This window comes from Hippocampus guttulatus, chromosome 20 (genome assembly GCF_054856545.1).
Source record: "Hippocampus guttulatus isolate MCC_2025c chromosome 20, RoL_Hgut_1.0, whole genome shotgun sequence".
Taxonomy (NCBI): Eukaryota; Metazoa; Chordata; class Actinopteri; order Syngnathiformes; family Syngnathidae; genus Hippocampus; species Hippocampus guttulatus.
Genome location: NC_141280.1, coordinates 12,000,001 through 12,010,000, shown reverse-complemented (window position 1 = coordinate 12,010,000; position 10,000 = coordinate 12,000,001). Strand labels below are relative to the sequence as shown.

Below are 10,000 nucleotides of genomic sequence, written 5' to 3'. Positions count from 1 at the left end.
TGCACTCGCGAGGAGGTGAATAAATGAAAAAAAATCACCCCACTACTCCGCCCCCGACCCGGAAGTGCCCTGTCAGCTATAAAAGGGACAATTTTCACTTCTTTTCTCGCTTACGGCCAAACTACCCTGAGAACGCCCGATCTCGTCCGATCTCGGAAGCTAAGCAGGGTCGGGCCTGGTTAGTACTTGGATGGGAGACCGCCTGGGAATACCAGGTGCTGTAAGCTTTTGCACCCACGTGAACACTCTTTCACGTTATTTCGCGCTTCCTTTTCTCCATTTTTTCACCTCAGCCTTAACTGGGAGAGACACAACGTTGAACTGACATTTTTAAATCTCTTATTGATGTGTTGCACCTCCGCTGGAAAAGCACACTTTTGCAACAGACATCAAGTACCGAGGAGCTGCGTGCTCGCAGCGGACCGTATGCGAGCCTGACAGGCTGAGCGCTCAAACCACCACGGGAGCGGGCCCCTCCTTCGTGCACTCGGGAGGAGGTGAATAAATGAAAAAAATTCACCCCACTACTCCGCCCCCGACCCGGAAGTGCCCTGTCTGCTATAAAGGGGACAATTTTCACGTTTTCCCTCGCTTACGGCCATACTACCCTGAGAACGCCCGATCTCGTCCGATCTCGGAAGCTAAGCAGGGTCGGGCCTGGTTAGTACTTGGATGGGAGACCGCCTGGGAATACCAGGTGCTGTAAGCTTTTGCACCCACGTGAACACTCTTTCACGTTATTTCGCGCTACCTTTTCTCCACTTTTTTCACCTCAGCCTTAACTGGGGGACCCTCAACGTTGAACTGATATTTTTAAATCTCTTATTGATGTGTTGCACCTCCGCTGGAAAAGCACACTTTTGCAACAGACATCAAGTACCGAGGAGCTGCGTGCTCGCAGCTGGCCGTATGCGAGCCTGACAGGCTGAGCGCTCAAACCACCACGGGAGCGGGCCCCTCCTTGGTGCACTCGGGAGGAGGTGAATAAATGAAAAAAATTCACCCCACCACTCCGCCCCCGACCCGGAAGTGCCCTGTCAGCTATAAAGGGGAGGATTTTCACTTCTTTTCTCGCTTACGGCCATACTACCCTGAGAACGCCCGATCTCGTCTGATCTCGGAAGCTAAGCAGGGTCGGGCCTGGTTAGTACTTGGATGGGAGACCGCCTGGGAATACCAGGTGCTGTAAGCTTTTGCACCCAGGTGAATACTCTTTCACGTTATTTCGCGCTTCCTTTTCTCCACTTTTTCACCTCAGCCTTAACTGGGAGAGCCACAACGTTGAACTGACATTTTTAAATCTCTTATTGATGTGTTGCACCTCCGCTGGAAAAGCACACTTTTGCAACAGACATCAAGTACCGAGGAGCTGCGTGCTCGCAGCGGACCGTATGCGAGCCTGACAGGCTGAGCGCTGAAACCACCACGGGAGTGGGCCCCTCCTTCGTGCACTCGGGAGGATGTGAATAAATGAAAAAAATTCACCCCACTACTCCGCCCCCGACCCGGAAGTGCCCTGTCACCTATAAAGGGGACAATTTTAACGTCTTTTCTCGCTTACGGCCATACTACCCTGAGAACGCCCGATCTCGTCCGATCTCGGAAGCTAAGCAGGGTCGGGCCTGGTTAGTACTTGGATGGGAGACCGCCTGGGAATACCAGGTGCTGTAAGCTTTTGCACCCACCTCCAATTCACAACACAAATCACTGCTCTTGCCTAAAATTTTGGCTTTCATTTGTCATTCAACTTTTACTTATCCTGTGTTTTGAAATCGTTTCCTTCAAGTTGATTTGACAGATCAACGTCTCTTTGGAATAAAATAATGTCCAACAGAGGGAGCCGTCTGCACGGGGCTCGGTCATGATAGCACTTGTACAAGAAGCAGCTTGGGATTTCCGCCTGCTGGATGCTTTTGCACCTCCACTGGAAAAGCAAATTTTTGCAACAGACATCAAGTACCGAGGAGCTGCGTGCTCGCAGCGGACCGTATGCGAGCCTGACAGGCTGAGCGCTCAAACCACCACGGGAGCGGGCCCCTCCTTCGTGCACTCGGGAGGAGGTGAATAAATGAAAAAAATTCACCTCACCACTCCGCCCCCGACCCGGAAGTGCCCTGTCTGCTATAAAGGGGACAATTTTCACGTTTTCCCTCGCTTACGGCCATACTACCCTGAGAACGCCCGATCTCGTCCGATCTCGGAAGCTAAGCAGGGTCGGGCCTGGTTAGTACTTGGATGGGAGACCGCCTGGGAATACCAGGTGCTGTAAGCTTTTGCACCCACGTGAACACTCTTTCACGTTATTTCGCGCTACCTTTTCTCCACTTTTTTCACCTCAGCCTTAACTGGGGGACCCTCAACGTTGAACTGATATTTTTAAATCTCTTATTGATGTGTTGCACCTCGGCTGGAAAAGCACACTTTCGCAACAGACATCAAGTACCGAGGAGCTGCGTGCTCGCAGCGGACCGTATGCGAGCCTGACAGGCTGAGCGCTCAAACCACCACGGGAGCGGGCCCCTCCTTCGTGCACTCGGGAGGAGGTGAATAAATGAAAAAAATTCACCCCACCAGTCCACCCCCGACCCGGAAGTGCCTGTCGGCTATAAAGGGGACAATTTTCACTTCTTTTCTCGCTTACGACCATACTACCCCGAGAACGCCCGATCTCGTCCGATCTCGGAAGCTAAGCAGGGTCGGGCCTGGTTAGTACTTGGATGGGAGACCGCCTGGGAATACCAGGTGCTGTAAGCTTTTGCACCCACGTGAACACTCTTTCACATTATTTCGCGGTTCCTTTTCTCCACTTTTTCACCTCAGCCTTAACTGGGAGAGCCACAACGTTGAACTGACATTTTTAAATCTCTTATTGATGTGTCGCACCTCCGCTGGAAAAGCACACTTTTGCAACAGACATCAAGTACCGAGGAGCTGCGTGCTCGCAGCGGACCGTATGCGAGCCTGACAGGCTGAGCGCTCAAACCACCACGGGAGCGGGCCCCTCCTTCGTGCACTCGCGAGGAGGTGAATAAATGAAAAAAAATCACCCCACTACTCCGCCCCCGACCCGGAAGTGCCCTGTCGGCTATAAAGGGGACAATTTTCACTTCTTTTCTCGCTTACGACCATACTACCCCGAGAACGCCCGATCTCGTCCGATCTCGGAAGCTAAGCAGGGTCGGGCCTGGTTAGTACTTGGATGGGAGACCGCCTGGGAATACCAGGTGCTGTAAGCTTTTGCACCCACGTGAACACTCTTTCACGTTATTTCGCGCTTCCTTTTCTCCATTTTTTCACCTCAGCCTTAACTGGGAGAGACACAACGTTGAACTGACATTTTTAAATCTCTTATTGATGTGTTGCACCTCCGCTGGAAAAGCACACTTTTGCAACAGACATCAAGTACCGAGGAGCTGCGTGCTCGCAGCGGACCGTATGCGAGCCTGACAGGCTGAGCGCTCAAACCACCACGGGAGCGGGCCCCTCCTTCGTGCACTCGGGAGGAGGTGAATAAATGAAAAAAATTCACCCCACTACTCCGCCCCCGACCCGGAAGTGCCCTGTCTGCTATAAAGGGGACAATTTTCACTTCTTTTCTCGCTTACGGCCATACTACCCTGAGAACGCCCGATCTCGTCCGATCTCGGAAGCTAAGCAGGGTCGGGCCTGGTTAGTACTTGGATGGGAGACCGCCTGGGAATACCAGGTGCTGTAAGCTTTTGCACCCACGTGAACACTCTTTCACGTTATTTCGCGCTACCTTTTCTCCACTTTTTTCACCTCAGCCTTAACTGGGGGACCCTCAACGTTGAACTGATATTTTTAAATCTCTTATTGATGTGTTGCACCTCCGCTGGAAAAGCACACTTTTGCAACAGACATCAAGTACCGAGGAGCTGCGTGCTCGCAGCTGGCCGTATGCGAGCCTGACAGGCTGAGCGCTCAAACCACCACGGGAGCGGGCCCCTCCTTCGTGCACTCGCGAGGAGGTGAATAAATGAAAAAAATTCACCCCACTACTGCGCCCCCGACCCGGAAGTGCCCTGTCAGCTATAAAAGGGACAATTTTCACTTCTTTTCTCGCTTACGGCCATACTACCCTGAGAACGCCCGATCTCGTCCGATCTCGGAAGCTAAGCAGGGTCGGGCCTGGTTAGTACTTGGATGGGAGACCGCCTGGGAATACCAGGTGCTGTAAGCTTTTGCACCCACGTGAACACTCTTTCACGTTATTTCGCGCTTCCTTTTCTCCATTTTTTCACCTCAGCCTTAACTGGGAGAGACACAACGTTGAACTGACATTTTTAAATCTCTTATTGATGTGTTGCACCTCCGCTGGAAAAGCACACTTTTGCAACAGACATCAAGTACCGAGGAGCTGCGTGCTCGCAGCGGACCGTATGCGAGCCTGACAGGCTGAGCGCTCAAACCACCACGGGAGCGGGCCCCTCCTTGGTGCACTCGGGAGGAGGTGAATAAATGAAAAAAATTCACCCCACCACTCCGCCCCCGACCCGGAAGTGCCCTGTCAGCTATAAAGGGGAGGATTTTCACTTCTTTTCTCGCTTACGGCCATACTACCCTGAGAACGCCCGATCTCGTCTGATCTCGGAAGCTAAGCAGGGTCGGGCCTGGTTAGTACTTGGATGGGAGACCGCCTGGGAATACCAGGTGCTGTAAGCTTTTGCACCCAGGTGAATACTCTTTCACGTTATTTCGCGCTTCCTTTTCTCCACTTTTTCACCTCAGCCTTAACTGGGAGAGCCACAACGTTGAACTGACATTTTTAAATCTCTTATTGATGTGTTGCACCTCCGCTGGAAAAGCACACTTTTGCAACAGACATCAAGTACCGAGGAGCTGCGTGCTCGCAGCGGACCGTATGCGAGCCTGACAGGCTGAGCGCTGAAACCACCACGGGAGTGGGCCCCTCCTTCGTGCACTCGGGAGGATGTGAATAAATGAAAAAAATTCACCCCACTACTCCGCCCCCGACCCGGAAGTGCCCTGTCACCTATAAAGGGGACAATTTTAACGTCTTTTCTCGCTTACGGCCATACTACCCTGAGAACGCCCGATCTCGTCCGATCTCGGAAGCTAAGCAGGGTCGGGCCTGGTTAGTACTTGGATGGGAGACCGCCTGGGAATACCAGGTGCTGTAAGCTTTTGCACCCACCTCCAATTCACAACACAAATCACTGCTCTTGCCTAAAATTTTGGCTTTCATTTGTCATTCAACTTTTACTTATCCTGTGTTTTGAAATCGTTTCCTTCAAGTTGATTTGACAGATCAACGTCTCTTTGGAATAAAATAATGTCCAACAGAGGGAGCCGTCTGCACGGGGCTCGGTCATGATAGCACTTGTACAAGAAGCAGCTTGGGATTTCCGCCTGCTGGATGCTTTTGCACCTCCACTGGAAAAGCAAATTTTTGCAACAGACATCAAGTACCGAGGAGCTGCGTGCTCGCAGCGGACCGTATGCGAGCCTGACAGGCTGAGCGCTCAAACCACCACGGGAGCGGGCCCCTCCTTCGTGCACTCGGGAGGAGGTGAATAAATGAAAAAAATTCACCTCACCACTCCGCCCCCGACCCGGAAGTGCCCTGTCTGCTATAAAGGGGACAATTTTCACGTTTTCCCTCGCTTACGGCCATACTACCCTGAGAACGCCCGATCTCGTCCGATCTCGGAAGCTAAGCAGGGTCGGGCCTGGTTAGTACTTGGATGGGAGACCGCCTGGGAATACCAGGTGCTGTAAGCTTTTGCACCCACGTGAACACTCTTTCACGTTATTTCGCGCTACCTTTTCTCCACTTTTTTCACCTCAGCCTTAACTGGGAGAGCCACAACGTTGAACTGACATTTTTAAATCTCTTATTGATGTGTTGCACCTCCGCTGGAAAAGCACACTTTTGCAACAGACATCAAGTACCGAGGAGCTGCGTGCTCGCAGCTGGCCGTATGCGAGCCTGACAGGCTGAGCGCTCAAACCACCACGGGAGCGGGCCCCTCCTTCGTGCACTCGCGAGGAGGTGAATAAATGAAAAGAATTCACCCCACTACTGCGCCCCCGACCCGGAAGTGCCCCTTCAGCTATAAAGGGGACAATTTTCACTTCTTTTCTCGCTTACGGCCATACTACCCTGAGAACATCCGATCTCGTCCGATCTCGGAAGCTAAGCAGGGTCGGGCCTGGTTAGTACTTGGATGGGAGACCCCCTGGGAATACCAGGTGCTGTAAGCTTTTGCACCCACGTGAACACTCTTTCACGTTATTTCGCGCTTCCTTTTCTCCACTTTTTCACCTCAGCCTTAACTGGGAGAGCCACAACGTTGAACTGACATTTTTAAATCTCTTATTGATGTGTTGCACCTCCGCTGGAAAAGCACACTTTTGCAACAGACATCAAGTACCGAGGAGCTGCGTGCTCGCAGCGGACCGTATGCGAGCCTGACAGGCTGAGCGCTCAAACCACCAGGGGAGCGGGCCCCTCCTTGGTGCACTCGGGAGGAGGTGAATAAATGAAAAAAATTCACCCCACCACTCCGCCCCCGACCCGGAAGTGCCCTGTCAGCTATAAAGGGGACGATTTTCACTTCTTTTCTCGCTTACGGCCATACTACCCTGAGAACGCCCGATCTCGTCTGATCTCGGAAGCTAAGCAGGGTCGGGCCTGGTTAGTACTTGGATGGGAGACCGCCTGGGAATACCAGGTGCTGTAAGCTTTTGCACCCACCTCCAATTCACAACACAAATCACTGCTCTTGCCTAAAATTTTGGCTTTCATTTGTCATTCAACTTTTACTTATCCTGTGTTTTGAAATCGTTTCCTTCAAGTTGATTTGACAGATCAACGTCTCTTTGGAATAAATTAATGTCCAACAGAGGGAGCCGTCTGCACGGGGCTCGGTCATGATAGCACTTGGACAAGAAGCAGCTTGGGATTTCCGCCTGCTGGATGCTTTTGCACCTCCACTGGAAAAGCAAATTTTTGCAACAGACATCAAGTACCGAGGAGCTGCGTGCTCGCAGGGGACCGTTTGCGAGCCTGACAGGCTGAGCGCTCAAACCACCACGGGAGCGGGCCCCTCCTTCGTGCACTTGCGAGGAGGTGAATAAATGAAAAAAAATCACCCCACTACTCCACCCCCGACCCGGAAGTGCCCTGTCAGCTATAAAGGGGACAATTTTCACTTCTTTTCTCGCTTACGGCCATACTACCCTGAGAACGCCCGATCTCGTCCGATCTCGGAAGCTAAGCAGGGTCGGGCCTGGTTAGTACTTGGATGGGAGACCGCCTGGGAATACCAGGTGCTGTAAGCTTTTGCACCCACCTCCAATTCACAACACAAATCACTGCTCTTGCCTAAAATTTTGGCTTTCATTTGTCATTCAACTTTCACTTATCCTGTGTTTTGAAATCGTTTCCTTCAAGTTGATTTGACAGATCAACATCTCTTTGGAATAAAATAATGTCCAACAGAGAGAGCCGTCTGCCCGGTCCTCGGTCCTGATAGCACTTGGACAAGAAGCAGCTTGGGATTTCCGCCTGCTGCATGCTTTTGCACCTCCACTGGAAAAGCAAATTTTTGCAACAGACATCAAGTACCGAGGAGCTGCGTGCTCGCAGCGGACCGTATGCGAGCCTGACAGGCTGAGCGCTCAAACCACCACGGGAGCGGGCCCCTCCTTCGTGCACCCGCGAGGAGGTGAATAAATAAAAAAAAAAATCACCCCACTACTCCGCCCCCGACCCGGAAGTGCCCTGTCAGCTATAAAGGAGACAATTTTAACTTCTTTTCTCGCTTACGGCCATACTACCCTGAGAACGCCCGATCTCGTCCGATCTCGGAAGCTAAGCTGGGTCGGGCCTGGTTAGTACTTGGATGGGAGACCGCCTGGGAATACCAGGTGCTGTAAGCTTTTGCACCCACGTGAACACTCTTTCACGTTATTTCGCGCTACCTTTTCTCCACTTTTTTCACCTCAGCCTTAACTGGGGGACCCTCAACGTTGAACTGATATTTTTAAATCTCTTATTGATGTGTTGCACCTCCGCTGGAAAAGCACACTTTTGCAACAGACATCAAGTACCGAGGAGCTGCGTGCTCGCAGCGGACCGTATGCGAGCCTGACAGGCTGAGCGCTCAAACCACCACGGGAGCGGGCCCCTCCTTCGTGCACTCGGGAGGAGGTAAATAAATGAAAAAAATTCACCCCACCACTCCGCCCCCGACCCGGAAGTGCCCTGTCTGCTATAAAGGGGACAATTTTCACGTTTTCCCTCGCTTACGGCCATACTACCCTGGGAACGCCCGATCTCGTCCGATCTCGGAAGCTAAGCAGGGTCGGGCCTGGTTAGTACTTGGATGGGAGACCGCCTGGGAATACCAAGTGCTGTAAGCTTTTGCACCCACGTGAACACTCTTTCACTTTATTTCGCGCTACCTTTTCTCCACTTTTTTCACCTCAGCCTTAACTGGGGGACCCACAACGTTGAACTGATATTTTTAAATCTCTTATTGATGTGTTGCACCTCCGCTGGAAAAGCACACTTTTGCAACAGACATCAAGTACCGAGGAGCTGCGTGCTCGCAGCGGACCGTATGCGAGCCTGACAGGCTGAGCGCTCAAACCACCACGGGAGCGTGCCCCTCCTTCGTGCACTCGGGAGGAGGTGAATAAATGAAAAAAATTCACCCCACCACTCCACCCCCGACCCGGAAGTGCCCTGTCAGCTATAAAGGGGACGATTTTCACTTCTTTTCTCGCTTACGGCCATACTACCCTGAGAACGCCCGATCTCGTCCGATCTCGGAAGCTAAGCAGGGTCGGCCCTGGTTAGTACTTGGATGGGAGACCGCCTGGGAATACCAGGTGCTGTAAGCTTTTGCACCCACGTGAACACTCTTTCACGTTATTTCGCGCTACCTTTTCTCCACTTTTTTCACCTCAGCCTTAACTGGGGGACCCTCAACGTTGAACTGATATTTTTAAATCTCTTATTGATGTGTTGCACCTCCGCTGGAAAAGCACACTTTTGCAACAGACATCAAGTACCGAGGAGCTGCGTGCTCGCAGCTGGCCGTATGCGAGCCTGACAGGCTGAGCGCTCAAACCACCACGGGAGCGGGCCCCTCCTTCGTGCACTCGCGAGGAGGTGAATAAATGAAAAAAATTCACCCCACTACTACGCCCCCGACCCGGAAGTGCCCTGTCAGCTATAAAGGGGACAATTTTCACTTCTTTTCTCGCTTACGGCCATACTACCCTGAGAACGCCCGATCTCGTCCGATCTCGGAAGCTAAGCAGGGTCGGGCCTGGTTAGTACTTGGATGGGAGACCGCCTGGGAATACCAGGTGCTGTAAGCTTTTGCACCCACGTGAACACTCTTTCACGTTATTTCGCGCTACCTTTTCTCCACTTTTTTCACCTCAGCCTTAACTGGGGGACCCACAACGTTGAACTGAAAATTTTAAATCTCTTATTGATGTGTTGCACCTCCGCTGGAAAAGCACACTTTTGCAACAGACATCAAGTACCGAGGAGCTGCGTGCTCGCAGCGGGCCGTATGCGAGCCTGACAGGCTGAGCGCTCAAACCACCACGGGAGCGGGCCCCTCCTTCGTGCACTCGCGAGGAGGTGAATAAATGAAAAAAAATCACCCCACTACTGCGCCCCCGACCCGGAAGTGCCCTGTCAGCTATAAAGGGGACAATTTTCACTTCTTTTCTCGCTTACGGCCATACTACCCTGAGAACGCCCGATCTCGGAAGCTAAGCAGGGTCGGGCCTGGTTAGTACTTGGATGGGAGACCGCCTGGGAATACCAGGTGCTGTAAGCTTTTGCACCCACCTCCAATTCACAACACAAATCACTGCTCTTGCCTAAAATTTTGGCTTTCATTTGTCATTCAACTTTCACCTATCCTGTGTTTTGAAATCGTTTCCTTCAAGTTGATTTGACAGATCAACGTCTCTTTGGAATAAAATAATG

At 52.0% G+C, this 10,000-nt stretch overlaps 19 non-coding genes and 1 pseudogene across 19 annotated transcripts; all 20 read left to right on the top strand.

Annotated features, from left to right (window-relative positions):
• The first annotated feature begins 108 nt into the window (after positions 1–108).
• On the top strand, positions 109–227 carry LOC147188941 (5S ribosomal RNA). The gene has a single exon (XR_015098006.1). It is a non-coding gene; the product is annotated as a 5S ribosomal RNA (ribosomal RNA).
• Positions 228–590: 363 nt separating this feature from the next.
• On the top strand, positions 591–709 carry LOC147188940 (5S ribosomal RNA). The gene has a single exon (XR_015098818.1). It is a non-coding gene; the product is annotated as a 5S ribosomal RNA (ribosomal RNA).
• A 364-nt stretch (positions 710–1,073) lies between these two features.
• LOC147188939 (5S ribosomal RNA) lies at positions 1,074–1,192 on the top strand. Its single transcript, XR_015097859.1, has one exon. It is a non-coding gene; the product is annotated as a 5S ribosomal RNA (ribosomal RNA).
• A 363-nt stretch (positions 1,193–1,555) lies between these two features.
• Positions 1,556–1,674, top strand: LOC147188938 (5S ribosomal RNA). Its single transcript, XR_015098816.1, has one exon. It is a non-coding gene; the product is annotated as a 5S ribosomal RNA (ribosomal RNA).
• Positions 1,675–2,153: 479 nt separating this feature from the next.
• On the top strand, positions 2,154–2,272 carry LOC147188937 (5S ribosomal RNA). The gene has a single exon (XR_015098815.1). It is a non-coding gene; the product is annotated as a 5S ribosomal RNA (ribosomal RNA).
• Positions 2,273–2,635: 363 nt separating this feature from the next.
• Positions 2,636–2,754, top strand: LOC147188936 (5S ribosomal RNA). Its single transcript, XR_015098337.1, has one exon. It is a non-coding gene; the product is annotated as a 5S ribosomal RNA (ribosomal RNA).
• A 363-nt stretch (positions 2,755–3,117) lies between these two features.
• On the top strand, positions 3,118–3,236 carry LOC147188935 (5S ribosomal RNA). The gene has a single exon (XR_015098336.1). It is a non-coding gene; the product is annotated as a 5S ribosomal RNA (ribosomal RNA).
• Positions 3,237–3,599: 363 nt separating this feature from the next.
• LOC147188934 (5S ribosomal RNA) lies at positions 3,600–3,718 on the top strand. Its single transcript, XR_015098814.1, has one exon. It is a non-coding gene; the product is annotated as a 5S ribosomal RNA (ribosomal RNA).
• A 364-nt stretch (positions 3,719–4,082) lies between these two features.
• Positions 4,083–4,201, top strand: LOC147188933 (5S ribosomal RNA). Its single transcript, XR_015098813.1, has one exon. It is a non-coding gene; the product is annotated as a 5S ribosomal RNA (ribosomal RNA).
• Positions 4,202–4,564: 363 nt separating this feature from the next.
• LOC147188932 (5S ribosomal RNA) lies at positions 4,565–4,683 on the top strand. Its single transcript, XR_015097858.1, has one exon. It is a non-coding gene; the product is annotated as a 5S ribosomal RNA (ribosomal RNA).
• Positions 4,684–5,046: 363 nt separating this feature from the next.
• LOC147188931 (5S ribosomal RNA) lies at positions 5,047–5,165 on the top strand. The gene has a single exon (XR_015098812.1). It is a non-coding gene; the product is annotated as a 5S ribosomal RNA (ribosomal RNA).
• Positions 5,166–5,644: 479 nt separating this feature from the next.
• On the top strand, positions 5,645–5,763 carry LOC147188930 (5S ribosomal RNA). Its single transcript, XR_015098811.1, has one exon. It is a non-coding gene; the product is annotated as a 5S ribosomal RNA (ribosomal RNA).
• Positions 5,764–6,127: 364 nt separating this feature from the next.
• On the top strand, positions 6,128–6,246 carry LOC147188929 (5S ribosomal RNA). The gene has a single exon (XR_015097866.1). It is a non-coding gene; the product is annotated as a 5S ribosomal RNA (ribosomal RNA).
• Positions 6,247–6,609: 363 nt separating this feature from the next.
• On the top strand, positions 6,610–6,728 carry LOC147188928 (5S ribosomal RNA). Its single transcript, XR_015097857.1, has one exon. It is a non-coding gene; the product is annotated as a 5S ribosomal RNA (ribosomal RNA).
• Positions 6,729–7,207: 479 nt separating this feature from the next.
• LOC147188927 (5S ribosomal RNA) lies at positions 7,208–7,326 on the top strand. The gene has a single exon (XR_015098810.1). It is a non-coding gene; the product is annotated as a 5S ribosomal RNA (ribosomal RNA).
• A 481-nt stretch (positions 7,327–7,807) lies between these two features.
• LOC147188926 (5S ribosomal RNA) lies at positions 7,808–7,926 on the top strand. Its single transcript, XR_015097974.1, has one exon. It is a non-coding gene; the product is annotated as a 5S ribosomal RNA (ribosomal RNA).
• Positions 7,927–8,290: 364 nt separating this feature from the next.
• Positions 8,291–8,409, top strand: LOC147188925 (5S ribosomal RNA). The gene has a single exon (XR_015098179.1). It is a non-coding gene; the product is annotated as a 5S ribosomal RNA (ribosomal RNA).
• A 364-nt stretch (positions 8,410–8,773) lies between these two features.
• LOC147188924 (5S ribosomal RNA) lies at positions 8,774–8,892 on the top strand. The gene has a single exon (XR_015098173.1). It is a non-coding gene; the product is annotated as a 5S ribosomal RNA (ribosomal RNA).
• A 364-nt stretch (positions 8,893–9,256) lies between these two features.
• LOC147188923 (5S ribosomal RNA) lies at positions 9,257–9,375 on the top strand. The gene has a single exon (XR_015098809.1). It is a non-coding gene; the product is annotated as a 5S ribosomal RNA (ribosomal RNA).
• Positions 9,376–9,739: 364 nt separating this feature from the next.
• On the top strand, positions 9,740–9,848 carry LOC147188922 (5S ribosomal RNA; annotated as a pseudogene).
• The last annotated feature ends 152 nt before the right edge of the window (positions 9,849–10,000 follow it).